Source organism: Vulpes lagopus, chromosome 5 (genome assembly GCF_018345385.1).
Source record: "Vulpes lagopus strain Blue_001 chromosome 5, ASM1834538v1, whole genome shotgun sequence".
NCBI classification, from domain to species: Eukaryota; Metazoa; Chordata; class Mammalia; order Carnivora; family Canidae; genus Vulpes; species Vulpes lagopus.
In genome coordinates this window covers 51,790,752-51,811,086 of record NC_054828.1, presented here as the reverse complement: position 1 = coordinate 51,811,086, position 20,335 = coordinate 51,790,752, and positions in this window count along the sequence as shown.

The window sequence follows — 20,335 nt, the reverse complement described above, 5'->3', positions numbered from 1 at the left end:
CAACTCAACCGGCTCACGTGAAGGAAACTGTCCCCTTGGACAAGGCCCCCAGCTTGGACGGGCCGTCACATGCCTTCTAGAAAATGCCTTTTTGCTCATCAAAGCACTAGTCTCAACCTCCCTAAATACGATTATAACGTATTTTATCTTGGAGTGAGGAGAGAGGTCGTCGGGAGCGCCAAATCAATATATAGGCGGAAAAAAGTTTTCCAACATTCCAAATAAATTGTGTAACGTGGACACATTCCCGGGTTGTACAGCTGGGCGGTGGGCCGGTCGGATCATGGGGGAATTGCTTAAACAAGAATTTCTGAAAAAAAAAAAAAAAAGAATTTCTGTTATCAACTGCTCTTCCTCCTAACATAATAACCACCACCAAGCATATTTGAGACACTCGGCCACGTGCTCAGCGCTGGGACAGTTACGCCGGCAAGACTCCCATTGTCAGGGAAATGGTTTTCTTGTTGGGGAAGGGACACATTTACGAGAAAACGTTCGCCAGCAACGGTAAAGAAGGTACAACAGGCCAAACGGGTGGTAGAGGCTCCTCGCCGGGACCTTGGTATTGGCGGGTGATGGAATCCACGTCAAGTTAACCGAGGCAAGGGGGGTGGAATTTGTTGTGTCACCTTGTTGAAGAAAGATAGAGATATTGCGGTCTCAGGTGGCGAGACCGGGGTGTGTGAGGGGGCCCAGACTTGTCTCCCGCTCTCGATTCTCCTTCTCTCTGAGCATCAGCCTCAGTAGCTTATGCCAACCTTCTCCGGGAGGATAGAAACCCCCACCACCCTATGGTCCCCATGTTCCCAGCGTTGTCCTCAGAGAGGGAGGTTCTCCTCTCCATTCCAGTCTCAATTTGTTTTAATTTAAAAAATCTTTGGGGAGGAGCCAGACTGAGTCACCTGGGGCACGTGCTTACACCCGGGGCCCAGACTGATGGGGACGTGGTGGGTGGAGGCTGTGTTTCGATTAGCAACCTCTCTTGGGATTTACTGCTTAGAGCTGGGTTATCCTCATTAATTTTTACGTCAGTCTCCTTTTTAAAGCAGAACTTCGAGGTCTGCTCTTTCCCGACTCAGCTTGCGTGAGGCGGGTCAACCCTCCTCGGTGCTGGTGCCATGCTGTCGGGGCAGCAGGTGCAGCGGGCCAGCTCGGGCCTGAAAGGAGTATGTCCAAGTGGAAGTTAGGAGGGAGCTGGGCTGCATTCGGCCTTCAGAAGGAGCCACTCCTTCAGGGCCGGGGAGGGGACATATGGCCTGGCTCCAGCTTTGCATGCCTCGAGACATTTTTCAATTTCCCCTTGACTTCTCTCTTTGACTCGACTGTTATTCCAGAGTGCGTTGTTTGCTTTCCACGCACGTGTGAGTTTCCCTGCCTTCCTTTTGTTCGTGATTTCTCATTTTACTCCACTGTGGGTGGAAAAGATACCCGGAACGGTTCTTCACTTCGTTAAGGCTCGTTCCGTAGCCTAGTGCGAGATCCCTCCGGGGAAATGTGCCGTGGGAGCCGGAGAAGGATCGCATCCCGTCGTCGTTGGATGGAGCGTTCTATAGAGGTCCGCTGGGTCCATTTGATCTAGGGTGTTATGCAAGTCGGCTGTCGTCTTGCTGATTTTCTGTCTGGATGGTCTCGGCGTCATTGGAAGAGGGTAGCAGTTTCCTGCTGCCATTGTACTGCTGTCCATCTCTCTCCTCAGACCTCCCCGGGCGGCCCCTGACGCTGACTGCACATATATTTATAATTCCTATATCCTCCCGGCGAGTCGACCCTTTTTTCATTATGTAGTGACCTCCTTTTCTCTTGTGACAGTTTTTGACTAAAAGTCTATTTTGGGGGATCCCTGGGTGGCGTAGCGGTTTGGCGCCTGCCTTTGGCCCAGGGCGCGATCCTGGAGACCCGGGATCGAATCCCACGTCGGGCTCCCGGTGCATGGAGCCTGCTTCTCCCTCTGCCTGTGTCTCTGCCTCTCTCTCTCTCTCTCTGTGTGACTATCATAAATAAATAAAAATTAAAAAAAATAAAAGTCTATTTTGTCTGATACAAGTACAGCCACCCCTACTCTATTTTAGGTACAATTTCCATGGACTATCTTTTCCCGTCCTTTCATCTTTAGCTTATGTGTGTCCTTAAATCTAAAGCAAGTCTCTTAGAGGCAGCCTATAGTTGTTGTTGTTGTTGTTGTTTTTTTTTTTGTATCCACTTATCTACCCTGTATTGCTTTACTCGGGATGTCAGCTCTGCTAAATCTCTGTACGCCCGAGCATCGACCTTCTCTAGGTCATCACGGAGGAGGGGCAAGTCTGGACCAAACATAACAAAGCATCAAGGATGCTAGAGGAGCTGATCTGGCTACTGAGGCTGACCTGAGAGAGGAGGCCTGATCCCGGACGTGAGTGTGCCAAGGGGGATTTTGTAGGAATCTTGGTAAGGCTTGCAGTTGGGGTTATGTCCTATGACATTTTGTTCTTCCCAGTAAATGATAACGTCACATAGACCCATTCGGCCACCTTGAGGGAGAACGAAATGGGAGTTGTTCGTTCAGAGCTCCCAGGATTAGAGTGCGTGAGTCCGAGCAAGTATTTCCTTCTGCAAAGTCTTTGTTGGGACACCTGCTTGAATGGGTGTGAACATGAGTTAACCTAAACGTGATAAATATCAATTGATGAACTAACAGAATTCTTGAGACTTCTAGCTCCTGCTAACGATGAATTAGCTTAGATCAGGACAAAATGTGAAACAAACAGGTGCTTGCAGGCACCGGAGAGCGGCCCAAAGCAGGCAGGAAGCAAAGAGGTAAGGCCTTTGAGAGAAATGTTCATCATCTATGGTTGATCAGTTTTCCAAGATCACATGATGCAAAAACCCACCGAGCGCTCATCCCCCATCTACTGCCTCCTGCCCAGGCCCCCTTTCCTGCTAACAGAACCTCTGCTTGTCCGAGGAGCAGCCAAACGGCAGCCAGGAGTGCCGAGGTCGAAAGGCCTGGGCTTCCTCTATCTCACTTCCCTTAAGAAGACAAGGTGGGGTCGGCTTCCTCCGACTGTGCCTGGTCTCTGGGTGGCTGTAGGACCTCAGTTCTGGTCCAGGAGGTCTAAGTGGAAGTTTGCTGAATGAGACTTCCCGGGAAGGGTCTTTCTTTCCTGATACAGAGGGACAGACTCAGCTGGCATGCAAGTGTGCCCTCGGCTCTCTCCTGTTGTTCTTCCTTCTGCGTGGATGTGACGCCGGTGCCACGAGATATGTCTGCGATCTGGGGACCACTGGGCAACAGCCCTGGAGAGGAAAGGTTCAGGGAAGGGAGGGCTGGAGGGCTGGATTGCCTCATTCTAGAGCAGCTCCTGCCGGCACCGTCTTTCCTCGGACTCACGTGGCACACATCCAGCTCCACCTGTCTGAGTCACCGTGACGGTGGCCTCCTTTAGTCGCGGCTACAAGCGTCCCTCACGGATGCACCTGTGACTGCACTCGTGACCATATCCCGCCATCTGGGCTCGGCCCAGCTCCGGGGCCCCCACTCTGCTCACCCCAAGACTCCTTTGGAAATTCCGGCTTCTCCACATCCCTGCACTCACCCTGCAGAACCCCGGTGCTACGCACCTTCTCATAGATCGGCCGAGGAAGAAATGGTACCCGGAGCCCACGGTCCAGCTCTGCGCACCTGCTCTTGCTTCCGCGGGTCCAGACACCGTCCCCAGCTGCTCCCTCAGCCCCAAGACAAACGTGTGAGGCTATGGCAACTCTTTTGCAAAGGACCCAGGCACATACGGGAATCGAGTCAAGTGCTTCTTGGGGTTCTGGGGTCTGCGTCTACCCCACGGTAAGGTGGTAAGCCCGTTTCCTCCGGACGCCTTTCACCACAGGGGAGGACTGGCTGTAGCAGGGGTCTCCCCTGCTCATGCCAGTGTGTGACCTAGTGAGGGCATCCCCTGAAAATTCACCTCTCACACTTTTTTTTTTAAAGTGAAGGAAGTCCTTCCTTTTTTTTTTTTTTTTTAAATTTATTTGTGAAAGACAAAGAGAGAGAGAGAGAGAGAGAGAGAGAGAGAGAGAGAGAGAGGAGGCTCCATGCAGGGAGCCCGATGTGGGACTCGATCCCGGGACTCCAGGATCATGTCCTGGGCTAAAGGCAGATGCTAAACTGCTGAGCCACCCAAGGATTCCCTCCTCTCATACTTTTAAGGGTGCAGCCCCCCCCCCTTCAACCTTTCTCTGAAAACTTGACTTTGCCGCACCCATAGGGTGAAGTCTTAGGGTTAGCACAATGGCCACCCATCCTGATCTCTCGTTAACAACCTCTGGCGCCCTCACTTTTCTCCCGTTTGACCCAATTCCATTGCCACGATGAGGAGAATCCTGGCGGGGGGGGGGGGCGGTAGTTGCTGGCCTGTGACAGTCCAACATTGGCCTCCACTCCAAGGGTCCAGCCAGGGTGTGTTTGAGTTTTGCCAAGAGATTCTCAGAATATTCGACTACTATTCCCTTGGGACCAGAGAGAGGGTGGGTCTTTCTGGGCTGTTGGGAACATTCTACATCTTCATCTAGGGGACAGCTCCAAGGCCTCTTCACGTAAATATTCACTGAGCTGTGCGCTAGAAATCCCGCACTCCATGGTATGTCGCACCCCACCAGGCCTGCCTATATAATTTTTAAAAATCTGTAATATGGTCGAATACCGAGAAGCCCACCCAGCCTATGGCAGTCCAAGGAGACCCCGCAAGTTGGCCACCGCTGTAGGCGGCTCATAGCAACGCCGGAAGGCTCGGGCTTATGGTTGGAGCCCGGCTGGAGGGCTGAGCGCAGTGGGGGTGGTGGGTGCACGGACAGCAACGGTCTGCTCGAGAGACAGCCTGGGAGACGGGCTCAGGGGACAGCCTGGGGGGAAAGCACCCCGAGGTGCTGGCGGCTGATGAAGGGGATCCATTGGAATAGCCGCCCTCAGGTCCAGGTGAAACGGTGGGGCTGGTCTCTCCGCCCCAGGCAGGCCGTGGCATGAGGTGAAGCAGGGCGTTTCGGGAAGGACAAAGGGCTCCAGGCCTGACCCCTTGGAAAACTGAGGCGTGGAGCACGCAGGGAGCCAGAGACTAAACATGGAGCAGCTGCTGCCCTTGCCTGGCGAGCGGGCCCCTACGGCCTCAGACCTGAGGCTCAGGATCAGCGGTTCTTCCCTAGGCTGCGGAGAAGGATAATGGCAAGAGTTAGGAGCACCACTGGGTGCCAGGGTGGAAGGACAGCAAAGGGACAACCGCTCCCCGGAAGGGGGGGCGGCAAGGGCCGTGTCACTCTCCAAGCAAGGAGGCCAGGCACTTGGCCTCAGTCTTGGGTCTCTCCTCTCCGAGAAGCACCTCACGGGCAAGGGGGGACGTTTTGCAAGAATCTCAGTGATTTTTTGGAGGGAGCACTTTGTGTGGTCCCAGCTGGGATGCGGTCGCGACAGAGGACTTCCGGCGACCCTTCCGAGTGATTGCTTACAGGAGACGGAGGACACAGCCCAGGGAGAGCTCAAGCTCAGGAAAGAGGGAGCTGGGCCCTGGTCCAACCCAACCACAAAGCCCGGATGGGGGAAGCGATGCCAAGCACAGCGTGAGGCCTCACACTCAGATGTGTCCCCAGTTGTCCCCGGGGGGCTCATCCTGGGGACCTCGGGGTGGCAAACGGGGACTGGGAGTAGAAACCACAGAAGTGACAGAAGGGAAAGCCTTTTCTCAGTACAGTCGCTCTAAGAAGCCGGCACACAGGGCGCAGTAATGTGGACAATTGACCCCAAGCCTGGGGGAGACGTGCTCTCCCCATCTCTGCGTTGAGGCCCGACCGCCCGTGCTCCCCTGACCCCCACGGGCTCCCCGGGTAGTGGCAGACATGCCGGTGCCCGCCCTGGACATCACACAGCGGGCGGTGGAGACGGCCCAGCTGGGGGCGGGGGCCTGGGGGTTCCCAGACCCCCTCTCCTGGTTCTCAGAGGTCAGTGCCAGCAGGCAGCGTGGGGCGCGGGGGCGGGGGGACAAAGAGAGAAAGAAAATAGATTCCTCTGCTTGGGGGATCGATGGGCCAACTCTTGGCCACCTGCTAGGTGCTGCCAGAGAGGCTCAGAGATTAGTACACGGACTCGGCGGGAGGGGGACTCGTCTGACCGCCCGTGGAGGGCGCAGGCTGCTGTAACGTCACCGTGATCGTGTTTAAAGCAGGAGGCCGGTGGCCTCGGTGAACTCGGGGCGCGTTGGGTCCGGCACAGGGCTTGAGACTCAAGTAGAGTAAACTGCACGGAGTGCGGGCGGGCGGTCCAGGACAAGCGCTGACCGAGGCCAGCAGCACGGTCGGGCCTGCACACGGGCACCTCGACCTCCGGACCGCGGAGACAGGCGTGCGACGGGAGCGAGCCCCCAGCCCCCGGGTGTCTGAACTTCGCGCGCCTCTGCCCCGGTGCCAGACCCTAAAGGACCTACATCCTGGTGCGAGCATGGAAGGTGCCTCAGAAGATGTCCGGCTCCTGGCCGGAGGGACCGAAACCTGCCCGGGAGCCGTGTGGGGTCCAGAGCCCTGCGCTTGGGCTGTCGCGGGGCGGAGCTACGAGAGCCCAGGCCCTGCTTCCTGAGCCAGTCGGGGCATCCTGGGCACCAAGCCCTGGCCCCACCTGGGGTGCTCCTGCCCTTGTGCATGCACACAGCCCCTCCTCTCTTACCCCCACTAGCTGTTAACACCTTTCTACTGCCGGGCAGAGCGGGGGGACGGTGCGGCGTGTCCTTGATGAGCCTTCGGCCCAGGGCTCGGTGAGTTCTCACACAGCGGGTACCCCGGGGGTGGGGGGTCTGTGCTGCAGAGCCCAGGAGAAGTGGCATTCCACAGGGTGACACGGCGCGGAGAGAAGGAGAAGGGGGCAGCAGCACCTGCAGGAGAGAGGAGGAGGGGGCTGCAGCGCCTGCAGGAGAGAGGAGGAGGGGGCTGCAGCACCTGCAGGAGAGAGGAGGACGGGGCTGCAGCGCCTGCAGGAGAGAGGAGGACGGGGCTGCAGCGCCTGCAGGAGAGAGGAGGACGGGGCTGCAGCGCCTGCAGGAGAGAGGAGGACGGGGCTGCAGCGCCTGCAGGAGAGAGGAGGACGGGGCTGCAGCGCCTGCAGGAGAGAGGAGGACGGGGCTGCAGCGCCTGCAGGAGAGAGGAGGACGGGGCTGCAGCACCTGCAGGAGAGAGGAGGACGGGGCTGCAGCACCTGCAGGAGAGAGGAGGACGGGGCTGCAGCGCCTGCAGGAGAGAAGGAGGAGGGGGCTGCAGCACCTGCAGGAGAGAGGAGGAGGGGGCAGCAGTACCTGCAGGAGAGAGGAGGAGGGGGCAGCAGTACCTGCAGGAGAGAGGAGGAGGGGGCAGCAGCACCTGCAGGAGAGAGGAGGAGGGGGCTGCAGCACCTGCAGGAGAGAGGAGGACGGGGCTGCAGCACCTGCAGGAGAGAGGAGGAGGGGGCTGCAGCGCCTGCAGGAGAGAGGAGGAGGGGGCTGCAGCGCCTGCAGGACTCCGGGCGCAGGAACAGCGGCCACCCCAGTCCCCCTGGGCCGCAGCCGCAGTATCCCGTCCCGACACAAGGTGGCCACCTCAGTCCAAGAAAGAAGGTCGGTGCCGCCCGCCGGGAGCCGCCCTCTGTGTCCCTGTGACCCTTGTCTCCGGACTTTTCTAGCCTCCAAGCTTTTCTCATCTGTGGCCATAGGACTGGTTTGAGTCATTTTCGCGTTTATATCATGTCTCTGCTGCCCGTACAGCAGGTGAGCGGAGCAGTTTCTCTCGTCAAAACAAATTGACAATTTGTTTTAAGTGAACTTACACATTTCACGACAAAACCACCCCTGGGGATGACGAAACAGTTCTACAAAAGATTGTTTTGTTTTGTTTTTTTAATGTGACCTGAAGTGCATTTTTTCCCCCTCAAGCATCAGTGAGCGCCTGCCGTGGACGCGAGGGGGCTGCCCACGTGGGCTGGCCGGCTGCCTGGGCGCCCGGCGTGTGCTGGCCACGCGCTTCCTATGGTGCTTGGTTCACTTGGTCGCCCTTGTCCTCAGGAGACACCAGGACGAGGGCTTCAGCGGGCCTGGGCTTCTGGTCGACCACAGATAGTGTGTGTGCATGTGTGTGTGTGTGTGTGTGTGTGTGTGTGTGCCTGGGGGTGTGCAGGGAGGCGAGGTGGTGTGGGGTGCTGACGCCCCGTTAGTTCGCTCCACACTCACATTTCACCGCTCACGCCCGCTGACCTGTAGCCCACACCTTTGGAGAAGGGTGAGAACGTCAAAATTATGGGGGATCCCTGGGTGGCTCAGCGGTTTGGCATCTGCCTTTGGCCCAGGGCATGATGCTGGAGTCCCGGGATCGAGTCCCACGTCAGGCTCCCTGCATGGAGCCTGCTTCTGCCTCTGCCTGTGTCTCTGCCTCTCTCTCTCTCCGTGTCTCTCATGAATAAATGAATAAAATCTTAAAAAAAAAAAAATTACATCATCACGGGGAATCCTTGTTGCTCCACTTATGGTTTGACTTACGTGAACCGAGGGCCTTTGCTTGTTGCTGGGATTTCATGGGCGTTAAGAACCCGACATAAGCCGACCCCCACACGTGTCCAGGGCCCCCCAGGATGTGGGGTGCAGCGCCCCGAGCCGGGGTTCCAGGGCCTGGTGAGCCGCAGTCGGGAAGGCGGCCCAGTCCACGTCACCCAGGACACAGGCCATCCCACCGCGTGGCTTAGCTGCCGAGAGGTCCTTAAACTGGAGACCCACCCACGCCACTCGCCCCCACCTGGGACTGGAGGACTCCGGCTCGCCAGCGCGCTGGGCCGTAGCTGTTCATGGGACCACGATGTGCGGCCCTGGGGTGCTGGCGGCAGGATGGGCAGGGCACGTGCAGGCGCTTCTGCAGGATGTGACACTTTGCCACGGGTCGCGTTTCCCACGTGTTCCGAAAGCTGCCTTCTGGGGTCCGGGCGGCGGTCACGTCCAGGCCAAGGCGTCAGGCGCTGATTCATCAGGACCCTCCATGCACGAGGAGGGGCACGGCGAGCAGCCTTCCGGATGGCCCCCAACAACCTTTACTTCTTGGTATTCGGGCCTTCGTGTAGGTCCCTCCCCACTGAATAAGGTGACCCGGGCGACCGGTGAGGGCACCATCTGGGAAGCGGGTCCCCCAGGCCCGGGTCCAGCCCTCGGGGGACGGTGGTCCCCGCCAACACCTTGCCCGAAACCTGCCAAGACATCCCGAGCCACAGCCACACAGCTAAGCCCTCCTGGGCTCCTGACCCTCAAAGGCTGTGTCACGTAATAAGTGCTTGTTGGTCTGCCTTCGGGGGGACCATCTGGGCGAGAGCTCGTATTCCTTTACGGAGGTGGAGTTCGTATAAAATCGTATACATTCATACGAAATCATCCAATTTGGAGGGAAGACCTGGCCGGCGTTTAGTGCATTGCAGAGCTGCACAACCACCACTGCTATCTGGTTCCGAACTGTTTTCTTTTCTTTTTTTTTTCTCCATTTTTATTTATTTATGATAGTCACAGAGAGAGAGAGAGGCAGAGACACAGGCGGAGGGAGAAGCAGGCTCCATGCACCGGGAGCCCGACGTGGGATTCGATCCTGGGTCTCCAGGATCGCGCCCTGGGCCAAAGGCAGGCGCCAAACCGCTGCGCCACCCAGGGATCCCTCGAACCGTTTTCATGACTCCGGAGGGAGGCCCACTCCCGTGAAGCGCTTACTGCCCATCTCCCCTCCGCTCCTCTTTCCTGTCTCTACGGATTTATTTATTCTGCATATTTCACACGGATGAACCCCCACAATACGTGTCCTTTTGTGTCTGGATCGTCCCCCTAAAACCTAATGTTCTCAAGGTTCATCCACGTCGTGACGTTTACTAGAACTTCATTCCTTTTGCGCCCGAATAATATTCCGTCGTGGGGATGTGTCACGTTGTCTTTGTCTCCTCGTTTGTGGATGCTCGTTTGGGCCGTTTCTGCCTTGTGGCCCGTGTGGCCCGTGCGGCCCGTGCGGCCCGTGCGGCCGGCTGCCGTGAGGGCGCACGTGCCCTGGCTGGGGGTCCACCCGGCGAGGGAGTGGCAGGGCCCCGCGGTCGTTTTCTGTGTGACGTTTTGTGAGGAGCCGTTGGGCCGTTTCCCACCGCAGCTGAACGATTTTACATCCCCCCCGCTGCCCCCCGACAATGCAGGAGGGTTCCCGTTTCTCCTTATCCTCCCAGACGCTTGTTACGCTTTCGATTTTTTGAGTATAGCCTCCCTAGAGGCTCTGAGGCACCTTCTCCTTGGGGCGTTTACTTGCATTTCCCTACAAAAGAAAAGTTATTTAAAATGTCAGCACCTGGGGCCCGGGCTGGGGTGGGGTGGGGCTCAATCGGTTAAGCATCTGCCTTTGGTTTAGGTCATGACCCCAGAGTCTTGGGATGGAGCCCTGCGATAATCCCGATAATCCCGATAATCCCAATAATCCCGATAATCCAGCTGAGCAGGGAGCCTGCTTCTTCCTCTGCCTCTGCCTGCCACTCCCCTGCTTGTGCTCTGTCTCGCTCTCTGCCAAATAAATAGAATAGAATAGAATAGAATAGAATAGAAATGAAATAAAATAAAATAAAGTAGAATAGAATTGAAATGAAATAAAATAAAATAACATGAAATAAAATAAAATAAAATAAAATAAAATAAAATAAAATGTCAGCTATTAAAATGTGAATTTGGGCCTTGGGAGGATGCCACACTGAATCGGGCCAGTCATGAACTCATTAGTTCACTCACTTCTTGCACATCTTCTACAGAATAGGTCCCAGGGGCCACAGAGCTCTCAGAGGTCCACATGGTGAGGTCTTTGTCCCCAAAGGGCTTGCTGTCAACTGGGGAAATGAGATGTTTAATTTTGCATGAATTTTGAATCCCTTCTAGCCATAGTGGTTCTTTTTTTTTTTTTTTAAGATTGTATTTATTTATTAATGAGAGACCCAGAGAGAGAGAGAGAGAGGCAGAGACACAGGCAGGGGGAGAAGCAGGCTCCATGCGGGGAGCCCGACGGAGGACTCGATCCCGGGACCCCAGGCTCCCGCCCTGGGCTGGAGGTGGTGCTAACCCACCGAGCCACCCGAGCTGCCCCCCACCCCCCACCCCGTAAGCGGTTCTGGAGGAGACGTGAGGAAGTATTGGCGGACTTAACCTCCTCACATGAAGGACAGGAGGTACAGGAGTTCGGTGGAGCCAGGAGCCAAGATTCTAAAAGCTCACGAGGCAACATTGCCAAATCCACAGTTTTGTCCAGTGCCAGATGCCTAAGCGTGTGCTGGTGGCACCCCACCCCAGGTGTTCCCCACCTCTGGGCAGAGTCGGGCTCACCGGGCCTTTCCCCGTGCCGGAAGGCAGCTCAGCGGACGTGCACCTGCTTGGCCTGGAGCTGGTTTAGAGCTGGGACAGGCAGGAGGGGAGAGAATGGGCTGTTTTGCTCATCGACTCCCAGTTCTGAACCTTGAGCCTAGGCTATGGGCCAGGCTTGATTCATCTCACCCCTGCCACCAACACAGTCTTGCACAAAGAGTGCCCCCTGCCCGCCCTCCCCGCCCCGGGGACACCTGGGGGCTTAGCGGTTCAGCGTCTGCCTTCAGCCCAGGGTGTGACCCCGGGGTCCTGGGATCAAGTCCCACGTCAGGCTCCCTGCATGGAGCCTGCTTCTCCCTCTGCCTGTGTCTCTGCCTCTCTCTGTGTCTCTCGTGAATAAATAAATGTCAAAAGATCCTTAAAAAAAATTAAACTCTGGCTTTAAAAAACAAGAATGGCCCCTGCCTATTCCGATGCCGTCATATTCCTGCTCATTCCTTTAGCTTAGACAGGCTGGGAACTGTACGGGGTGCTTCTGCTGAACGCAAACTTGGCGTCTGGGTGGCCTGTCGCCCCATGTACCTTTCGACGTGATCGGCTTCTGCTCGCTGGGTTGCCTTTCCTTGCGTCTCGAAATGATTCATTTTAGCAAATACACGAGAACGCCTGGGGCGTGCCAGGCGCCGTGGCCGTACCTGCCGAGGGGACCGAGATGCGTGCGTTGGGCGTGGTGCCTGGTTTCGTGGAGCTGACACCCTAGAAGGCGACCTAGCGCCAGACACGGTCACCCATTCGTTGCACTGCTTATTTCTCCAACAAAGACGTATCCTTGCCGGGCGGTGGGCAGCCTCCCGGGTGCCAGGAGTCGGCTGCTGAGCTGAACAGACGGTCTTTCATGACAAGGCACTTGGTTACATCCACGTACGCCACCTGCCCCTCCCTGTGTCTCCACGTCCTCCCTTATCGGCTTAAATTCTGTGTCCAGGTATTAGGATCACTACCTTAAAAACACCTCCATTCCCCCGCCCTCCTCTTGCTTCAATGAATCTCTTGATTGATGGCATCTTGGCCTCCTGCACTGGACAGGAGCACGCAGCCACACCGCGCGCTCACTGGGGGGTCAGTCAAGGCATCAGCCTCTGGTCCAGGCCAGGACCCCGGGACCACGATGAGCGCCGTCAGGGCAGCCCCATGCCCTTGCTCGTGCTCTCTCTCTCTATCAAATAAATAAATTCTTTAAAAAATGTGTTCATCGGCCCGTCGTGCGGCCTCAAAACTGACAAGCAATTGTACTGTGTTGCGAAAGTCCAGCCGGGCCCTCCCTTTGCTCGACACCTGCAGCGCACCTGTCTTCCTCCCTGAACATCCAGTATCTCCCCTGCGGCTCACTCTCAGGAGGTGATCTCGGGTGTTCTCTGGTTCTGAGCTCCCCTCCTGCTCTTCCAAGCTCGTCCCTGCGTGCAGGGGGCAGGACGGTTCAAAACCTCACGCCCCGGCCCTCCCACGAGCTGCTCCATCATTAGGTTGTGCCAAGAGGAGGCGCTGACCCCAGATGCCGAAAGGTCCTCAGGGGTCGTGGCTGACAGGTGCGGGCTCTGGGCGGGCGGTGGGGCGGCCCCTGCTGGGGTGCACGGTGGCTCTGCGTGCCCCGCGGCTGTCCCCTTGCAGGTGCCGCTCCCCCCACTGACCTCTTCCGCTCTTCCAGTCCCTCGCCTGAAACTGCTCTCTGCTTGAGGATGTTTCCTGGTTCCTGGACTGGACGCCGGCTAATGAGCTCTGCTCCTTATGCATCAAGGACACGGCGGCGATGGAGGACCTGGCCTATGTTCCCACCCCCGTGTCTGCTCATCCAGCTCTGTGCACACGCGTGTGTGTGAGTGTGAGCGGGGGCTCTGACCTCTCTCCTGCGTCCAAGGCCTGACTCTGCCTGCGTGTTCCCACCGAAGGCCCAGCCCTGCTTCTGATCCGGGTCCCGTTTCTTCCCTCACCAAGTCCTGGTCCAGGTGGGCTTCTTTCCTGTGTCATCCCTGCTGCTGGGTCTCCCCCCACTTTGCACGGAGTAAAAAAAATGACAGAAATCCAACAAAAAAGAAATTCCTCAGGATGCCTGGGGGGCTCAACGGTTGAGCATCTGCCTCTGGTTCAGGGCGTGACCCCGGGGTCCCGGGATCAAGTCCCCACGACGGGCTCCCTGCATGGAGCCTGCTTCTCCCTCTGCCTGTCTCGGCCTCTTTGTGTGTCTCAGGAATAAATAAGTAAAATCTTAAAAAGAAAGAAAGAAGGAAAGAAAGAAAGAAAGAAAGAAAGAAAGAAAGAAAGAAAGAAAGAAAGAAAGAAAGAAAGAAAGAAAGAAAGAAAACCGTCCCCTGACAGCACTTCTGCCTCGGGCTGCCGTTCCTCCACCTCCTGGGAGGCCAGCTTCCCCGCCTCTCCGCCCTTGGGCCGCTCCGGGGCTCCCGCTGGAAATGCACGGAGCAAACCTAAGGACTCCCTTCCGCAGCCCCTGAAGGGCACGAGCTAGCTCCCCCGCCTTCTGCTCCCTGACACAGTGGCCGCCTCGGCCGCCTCCCCCAGGGGGGCCTCCGGGGTGCCGCCCTGCCCTCCATCCTGGCCATTCCTCCTCCCTCTCGCCTCCCCGGCCGTCCAGTGCTGACGGGCCAGGACCTTCGTCCTCGAGCTTTCGCCTTTCCTCTGTCCCCACCTAACCCTCTGGGTGACTTCATCCCCTGCCCTATGGCCTTCAACACGTCCTCCCGGGTGGGCTCCGTGCTCCCGGGTCTCTACCTCCCGCCCGTCTCTCTTCCCACCTGCGGCCTCGTTTGTCTGGTTCCTTCCCGGTACGGAGTCATCGAGAGATCCCCGCGCTCCGGTCGCTCCATCCCTGGCCAGCCCACCGCCCGCCACTTTCCTGTTCTCCCGGGACCTGGAAGCGCCATCTACCCACTAAGGTGCCACCGGGCTCTTGTCGCCTCTTCTTTCTTTCCCGCCCGCCTTCGACCTATCTGCCCCATCGGGAAATCTCACCTCTACCTTAAACATATCCGCAGGGTTCCATAGATTCGACTCTATCCCTGCCAGTCTTGTTGCCTCCACCCCCACCTGTCACCGGTGTACTTTGAAGGCCCCCGCCCAGGTGTCTCCTGGGTTCCCGGAAGGCAGATCATGTGTTCCGGCGATCAAAGCCCAGCTTCGGCTTCCAGTGTCACCCAGTGGGCCGTGGGGACCTGTGGGGTCCCCTCCTGCTCTGGCTGCTTTGCTGTTCCCTGCTGAGGCCCACCGCGTGCTGTTTCATCGCCCGGAGCGTTTCCCCCAAGATCCTCATTTTACTCCCCTATCTTCTGGGATCAAGTCAGGCCCTCCCTGGCGCCCTATTGAAAACTGCCAACTCCAGCCCTGGCCCCTGGATCCCCTTCTCTGCCTTAATCACATTGATCACACCCTCACGTACTACGTGGTCTACCCGTGTGATCAGACTTACTTCTACCGGGATGTAAGGTCCGGGAAGTCAGGGACCGCCCTGCGTCCTTTACAGCTCTACCCCCATAGCTCTAACCCCATAATGCACGCAGGGCCTAGCAACTCAGTATGGGATCACGGATCATTAGCACAAGTGCCCCTTAGTGAAAGAAAGGAGTGTCCAGGGAGAGAATCCCAACAGGGACCCGGTTTAGATGCCGGGGGAGTGGAGGGGGGAGCCCGGCCTCTGTGAGGAGTGGCTTTGGGGTAAGGCTTTCCAGAAGCCCGAGTGTGACCGGTGAGGGGCACGGGTTAGTGGGGAGAAGCAGCCTGTGCAACTACTTGGGTTTCCAGGGACTGAGAGGTCCCCTCTGGGGTCAAAGGCAGGTGGCAGGCACCCCGGGACGCCCTGGTCACTGGAGAGGAGGGGGAAGAATGTCCTGAACAGAGGCTGGGACAAGCGGGACTGCGCGCCGGGGAGGCCCCAGGCCGGGCCGGGCCGGGTGTAGGCTGGGCCAGGGGTGCTTTCTGCTGTCCACGCAGTGCGAAGCCACCAGAGGGGCCTTAAAGATCTTTTCTAGCTCCCCTGGGAGAATGAGCTGGAAGGCCAGCAAGATGCACTGCGGAGGCTTGTTACCTCCGGGTAATAAGGGCCGTGAGAAGGGGTCCGGGTGGTATGAACCTCCAGCTGGAGAGAGCCGGGCCCTGGGGGTGCGGGCGGCGGCTGCCGCTGCGGCTACCTTGTCTCTCGGGGCTGGACAGAGTGGGCAGATGGGGACCCACCTAATTTCCAGTTAATCCAGGCACTTACTGCGCCTCGCTAAGTGGGTGAGATCGGAGTGCTCTCCCGATAAAGAGAGAGCCTGTCAAGGGGGATCTCGGGGCCATCTTCTACATCGGATCCACAGAGGTGTTAATCCTCAATCTAGATAGCAGAATAATTCAATTGCAGACTTTGGCTCTAAACCCGCCGCGGATTAGCCAACTGTCAAGGACCTCAGCCGCCGACCGACAGGCCCGGGCCGTGAAGAAAGCCAGACTCTCCCCGCGGCCGCGGCCCAGGCCTGGCTCCCCGCCTGGCAACCGGGCGGAGCCCTGAGCCCCTGGACGGCCCGGGGCCTGCCCGCCGGGCATCGCACCCCCGGGGGACGGGGGTGGGTGGGCGGCCTGGGTCCCACGTGGGGAAGAGCTCCTGGTCTTGCGCTTTCAGACATAGCTGCCACCCGGCAGAGGGACTGCAGGCAGAAAAGCATCATACGTGCAGTTTTGTCCTTTTATTTTACTTACTGATTTTTTAATTTATTTTAAGGATTTTATTTATTTATCCATGAAAGACCCAGAAAGAGGCAGAGACACGGGCAGAGGGAGAGGCAGGCTCCCTGCAGGGATCCCGATGCGGGACTCGATCCCAGGACCCCGGGATCACGCCCTGGGCCGAAGGCAGATGCTCAACCACTGAGCCACCCAAGGCGTCCCCAGTTTTGTCCTTTTGAAAACAAATCTTTAAACGGGATGAGAATGTTAATAAGACTCCTCAAAATAAGGTTGGCTCTAACACTTTCATAAGGTTTGGTTATTCCTGTGTAATCCCTTCTGGTATTACCCTAAGGGAATTTATCTATTAACATAATTTCTATTTTAAAAAATGTGTGAATTAACTGTTTAAGGACGTTAATAAAGAAAGGCGGAAATATACAAACCCAGGACAAAGAGCGCTTCCCCCCCTAATTATATGTGTAATATTGCAACGAGTATCTTTGTGCGAAAACGTTTTCATTCTATTGTATTATTTCCGTAAGATAAACTCCCAGATGTCAAAATCGAACTGTCTCGACACCTAATGATCTTCCATACACATTGCCAAATTGTTTCCCAAAGCATTGTGTTGATTTGCGACTTCCGCTTGTGTCTATAAAAATCGTAGCAGGGATCCCTGGGTGGCGCAGCGGTTTGGCGCCTGCCTTTGGCCCGGGGCGCGATCCTGGAGACCCGGGATCGAATCCCACGTCGGGCTCCCGGTGCATGGAGCCTGCTTCTCCCTCTGCCTGTGTCTCTGCCTCTCTCTCTCTCTCTGTGTGACTATCATAAATAAATTAAAAAAAAAAATCTCGTAGCAATACATAGCATCCCTTTCTTTTAGTTTTATGGATTAATAAGCATGTAACGTTTATGTATTAAATCTCATAGCAATAAATACATTTGTGACTATGAATCTCACAGCAATACATATTATCCTTTTTTTTTTTAGTTTTATGGGTTAATAAGCGTGACAATATATCTTTGTTTTGCTTTTATTTCCTTGATTATCGATGAGGAGGTTGAGTATTTTTCCATATGACTTTTCCTGTTTCTTCCTTTCTTTTCCTTTTCTTTTCTTTCTCTTTCCTTTCCTTTTTCTTTTCTTTTCCTTTTCCTTTCCTTTCCTTTTTTTTTTTTTTAAATTTATGATAGTCACAGAGAGAGAGAGAGGCAGAGAGAGAAGCAGGCTCCATGCACCGGGAGCCCGACGTGGGACTCGATCCCGGGTCTCCAGGATCGCGCCCTGGGCCAAAGGCAGGCGCCAAACCGCTGCGCCACCGAGGGATCCCCTCTTTTCCTTTCCTTCTTTCCTTCTTTCCTGTCTTTCCTTTCTTTCCTTTCCTTTCCTTTCCTTTCTTTCCTTTCCTTTCCTTTCCTTTCCTTTCCTTTCCTTTCCTTTCCTTTCTTTCCTTTCCTTTCTTCTTTCCTTTCCTTTCCTTTTCCTCTTTTCTTTTCTTTCTTTTCTTTTTTCTTTTCTTTTCTTTTCTTTCTTTCTTTCTTTCTTCTTTCTCTTTCTCTTTCTCTTTCTCTTCTCTTTCTCTTCTCTTCTCTTTCTCTTTCTTTCTCTTTCTCTTTCTTTCTTCTTTTCTTCTTTCTTTTCTTCTTTCTTTTCTTTCTTCTTTTCTTTTCTTTTCTTTTCTTTTCTTTTCTTTTCTTTTCTTTTCTTTTCTTTTCTTTTCTTTTCTTTTCTTTCTTTCCTGTGGTTCCTGGACGAGCTTCAGCTTGCTCTTCTGCAGTGGTGACCCCGGCAGTATTACGCTGCAGGATTTCTGTGAGAGCTCATTAATCAAGCCGGGGAGTGGTTGCAAGCTTAGCAGGGATGTCATCAGCCTGGTGTGGGATGCCGGCTCTGCCGTTTGGAAGCTGCTGGGGGTGGGGGTGGGGTGGGTGGCAAAATGACACTGCCCAGAGCAAGGGGCATTGGAGGCATGGTGGTGGCCGTCTTTGGAAACTACCACCTGTCGCGTTATCATTTTCATCTTTAACTAAGTCTCCAGTTGCACAAGCGACGCGGCCTACTCCAACATGGGCGTTAAGGCCGACTTCCCTGTGCACCAGCACCTCCATCCCCGTGTCCTTTCCAGAGGTGACCATCATCGTCGGTTTGGTGAACATCGTCTGTGCGTGCGTACCTCCGGGTGCGTGCACACGGGCCCACATGCGTCCGGGGAGCGTCTGCGGTGCGGTTCTGAGGTTCACACAAACGGTTGCCCAGTGTGTGGACCTCACGGCGACGTGCTTTCCGCTCAGTGTCTAGAGCCTGTGTTCATCCCACGCGGAGCCCTACTTCACCCTTTTGCATCTGTGCATGGTGTAGACAGAACATAATTCACTGAATAATTCCCTTAGTCACCAGCAGAGAATGACAATGTCCTTTCTCAGGTCCTCTCGGACACTTAACAATGGTTTCGGGTTTTGCCAGCCGGATTCGGGGAAAGGGACATGGTAGTTGTTTTACTTCACATTTTCCTGATTTTCAGTGAGTATTTACTTCTTTTCATAAGTGTATGGACCATTTGCTTTTCTTCTGTAAATTACTTACACTTTTCTTTAAAAAGATTTTTAATTAATTAATTCATTGATTGTTTGATTTATTCGAGAGAGATAGAGACACAGGCAGAGGGAGAAGCAGGCTCCCTCCAAGGAGCCCGGTGCTGGGACTCGATCCCGGGGCCCGGGGTCATGCCCTGAGCCGAAGGCAGATGCTGCACTGCTGAGCTCCCCGGGCGTCCGTTGCTTCCACTTTTTAAAAAAATGTATTTTGCCCTTCAACTGGGTCATTTAATACATTAATTTATAGAAGTTTCTTGACCTCCTTACTATTCCTTTGTGGCCGAATTCTTTTCTCACCTTTTTAAAACTTTGTTTATGGTCTTTTACTGCGCAGAACTTTCTTATTTTGATGCAATCCGTCTTATCAATTGTTTAGTTTAAGGCTTAAGTTTTGCGTGTTTTCAAAATTTTTGTTTAAAAGCCTTTCGTCCCTCTGAAATATTTCCCTTTAATATTAGCACTTTCGTCAGGTTCGATGTATAATTCACTTAGGATTTACTTTTACGAATGTGTGACTTAGGTTTTAACAGGTGGTCATTTATTGAATGACTCATTCCAGTCTCATTTATTGAATTCTTTCCGCACTGATTCGAAACAGTATCCTTACTGCGCGCCGGATTCCTGTCTCTGCAGATATGCGTCCAGACTCTTCACTGTGTCACACTGATCTGTTGGACTTGCTCTTGTGACGACACCCTGGATCTCTGAGCTATACTTTTCTCAGTTCTGTTTCTCCTTCTCCTTATTTTTCTTGCTGTTCTCTCCAGTTTGGTCTTCCCTATGAATTTGGAATCAACTTCCAAGAGCTACTGATGAGCGATCCATTGAATTTCTTAACTAATTTGGGGAGAACGAACAATAATTTTCTCTTTGTAAGGTCTGTCCTTTTCTTCTTTCTCTTGCTTCCCATCCCTTACCTGGAGCCTGCCGTTGATGAGGCAGCCATAAGGTGGACGTAGGAACAAAGAAGGTGAAGCTCAGTCCCATCTTCAGGTGCCTGGTAAGAGGCTCGGAGAGGAGGATGAGCGAACTGGACGGAATGAGGCCAGAATTACCTGTACGGAATACCTCGTACTCACACCCATTTAAAAAATGTATCTTGCCCTTCAACTGAGTCTGTGTGGCTTTTGAAAAATTTCACTTCATAGGCAACTACAATGATATTTTCCCATTTGGTAGGTGAAAAATGAGGCCCAGAGCCGTGAAATGGCCTCTCGAGGCTATGCAGCCAGGGCGTAGCATGCAGAGCCCGCTCCTTCCCACAGCAAGCCAGTTGCTCTTTCCACCACATCCCACTGCAAATTTCAGATCTCCCTTCACCACAGTGTCTGAAAGGATCACAGAATGAATGGAAACTAAAATCCAAAGCAACAACAGGAGAATGTGTGCAGGATCATCAGCTGCTATGTTCACAGTCTTGGCATCATGTAGCAAGTGGAATAAAACAAGGAGATAGGAAAGGCTTCTCCCCCTGCTTTCTTTTGGGCTCCAATTTACCCTGTGACCTGGCAGCAGTAGGTGCTGGATAATCTATTGAGTGAATCAGAGAACGGTTTGGCTCCCAGGGAAAGAGAAGGAAATTCAGAGGTATTAGGGCAGGAGACCAAACCCCAGTGTTTCTCCTGGGCCAAGTCACCTCCCTGCATGGATGCTTCTATCTGTTCAAACCACTGAGTGTGGACTGTGCACATTTTTGGTGTCTG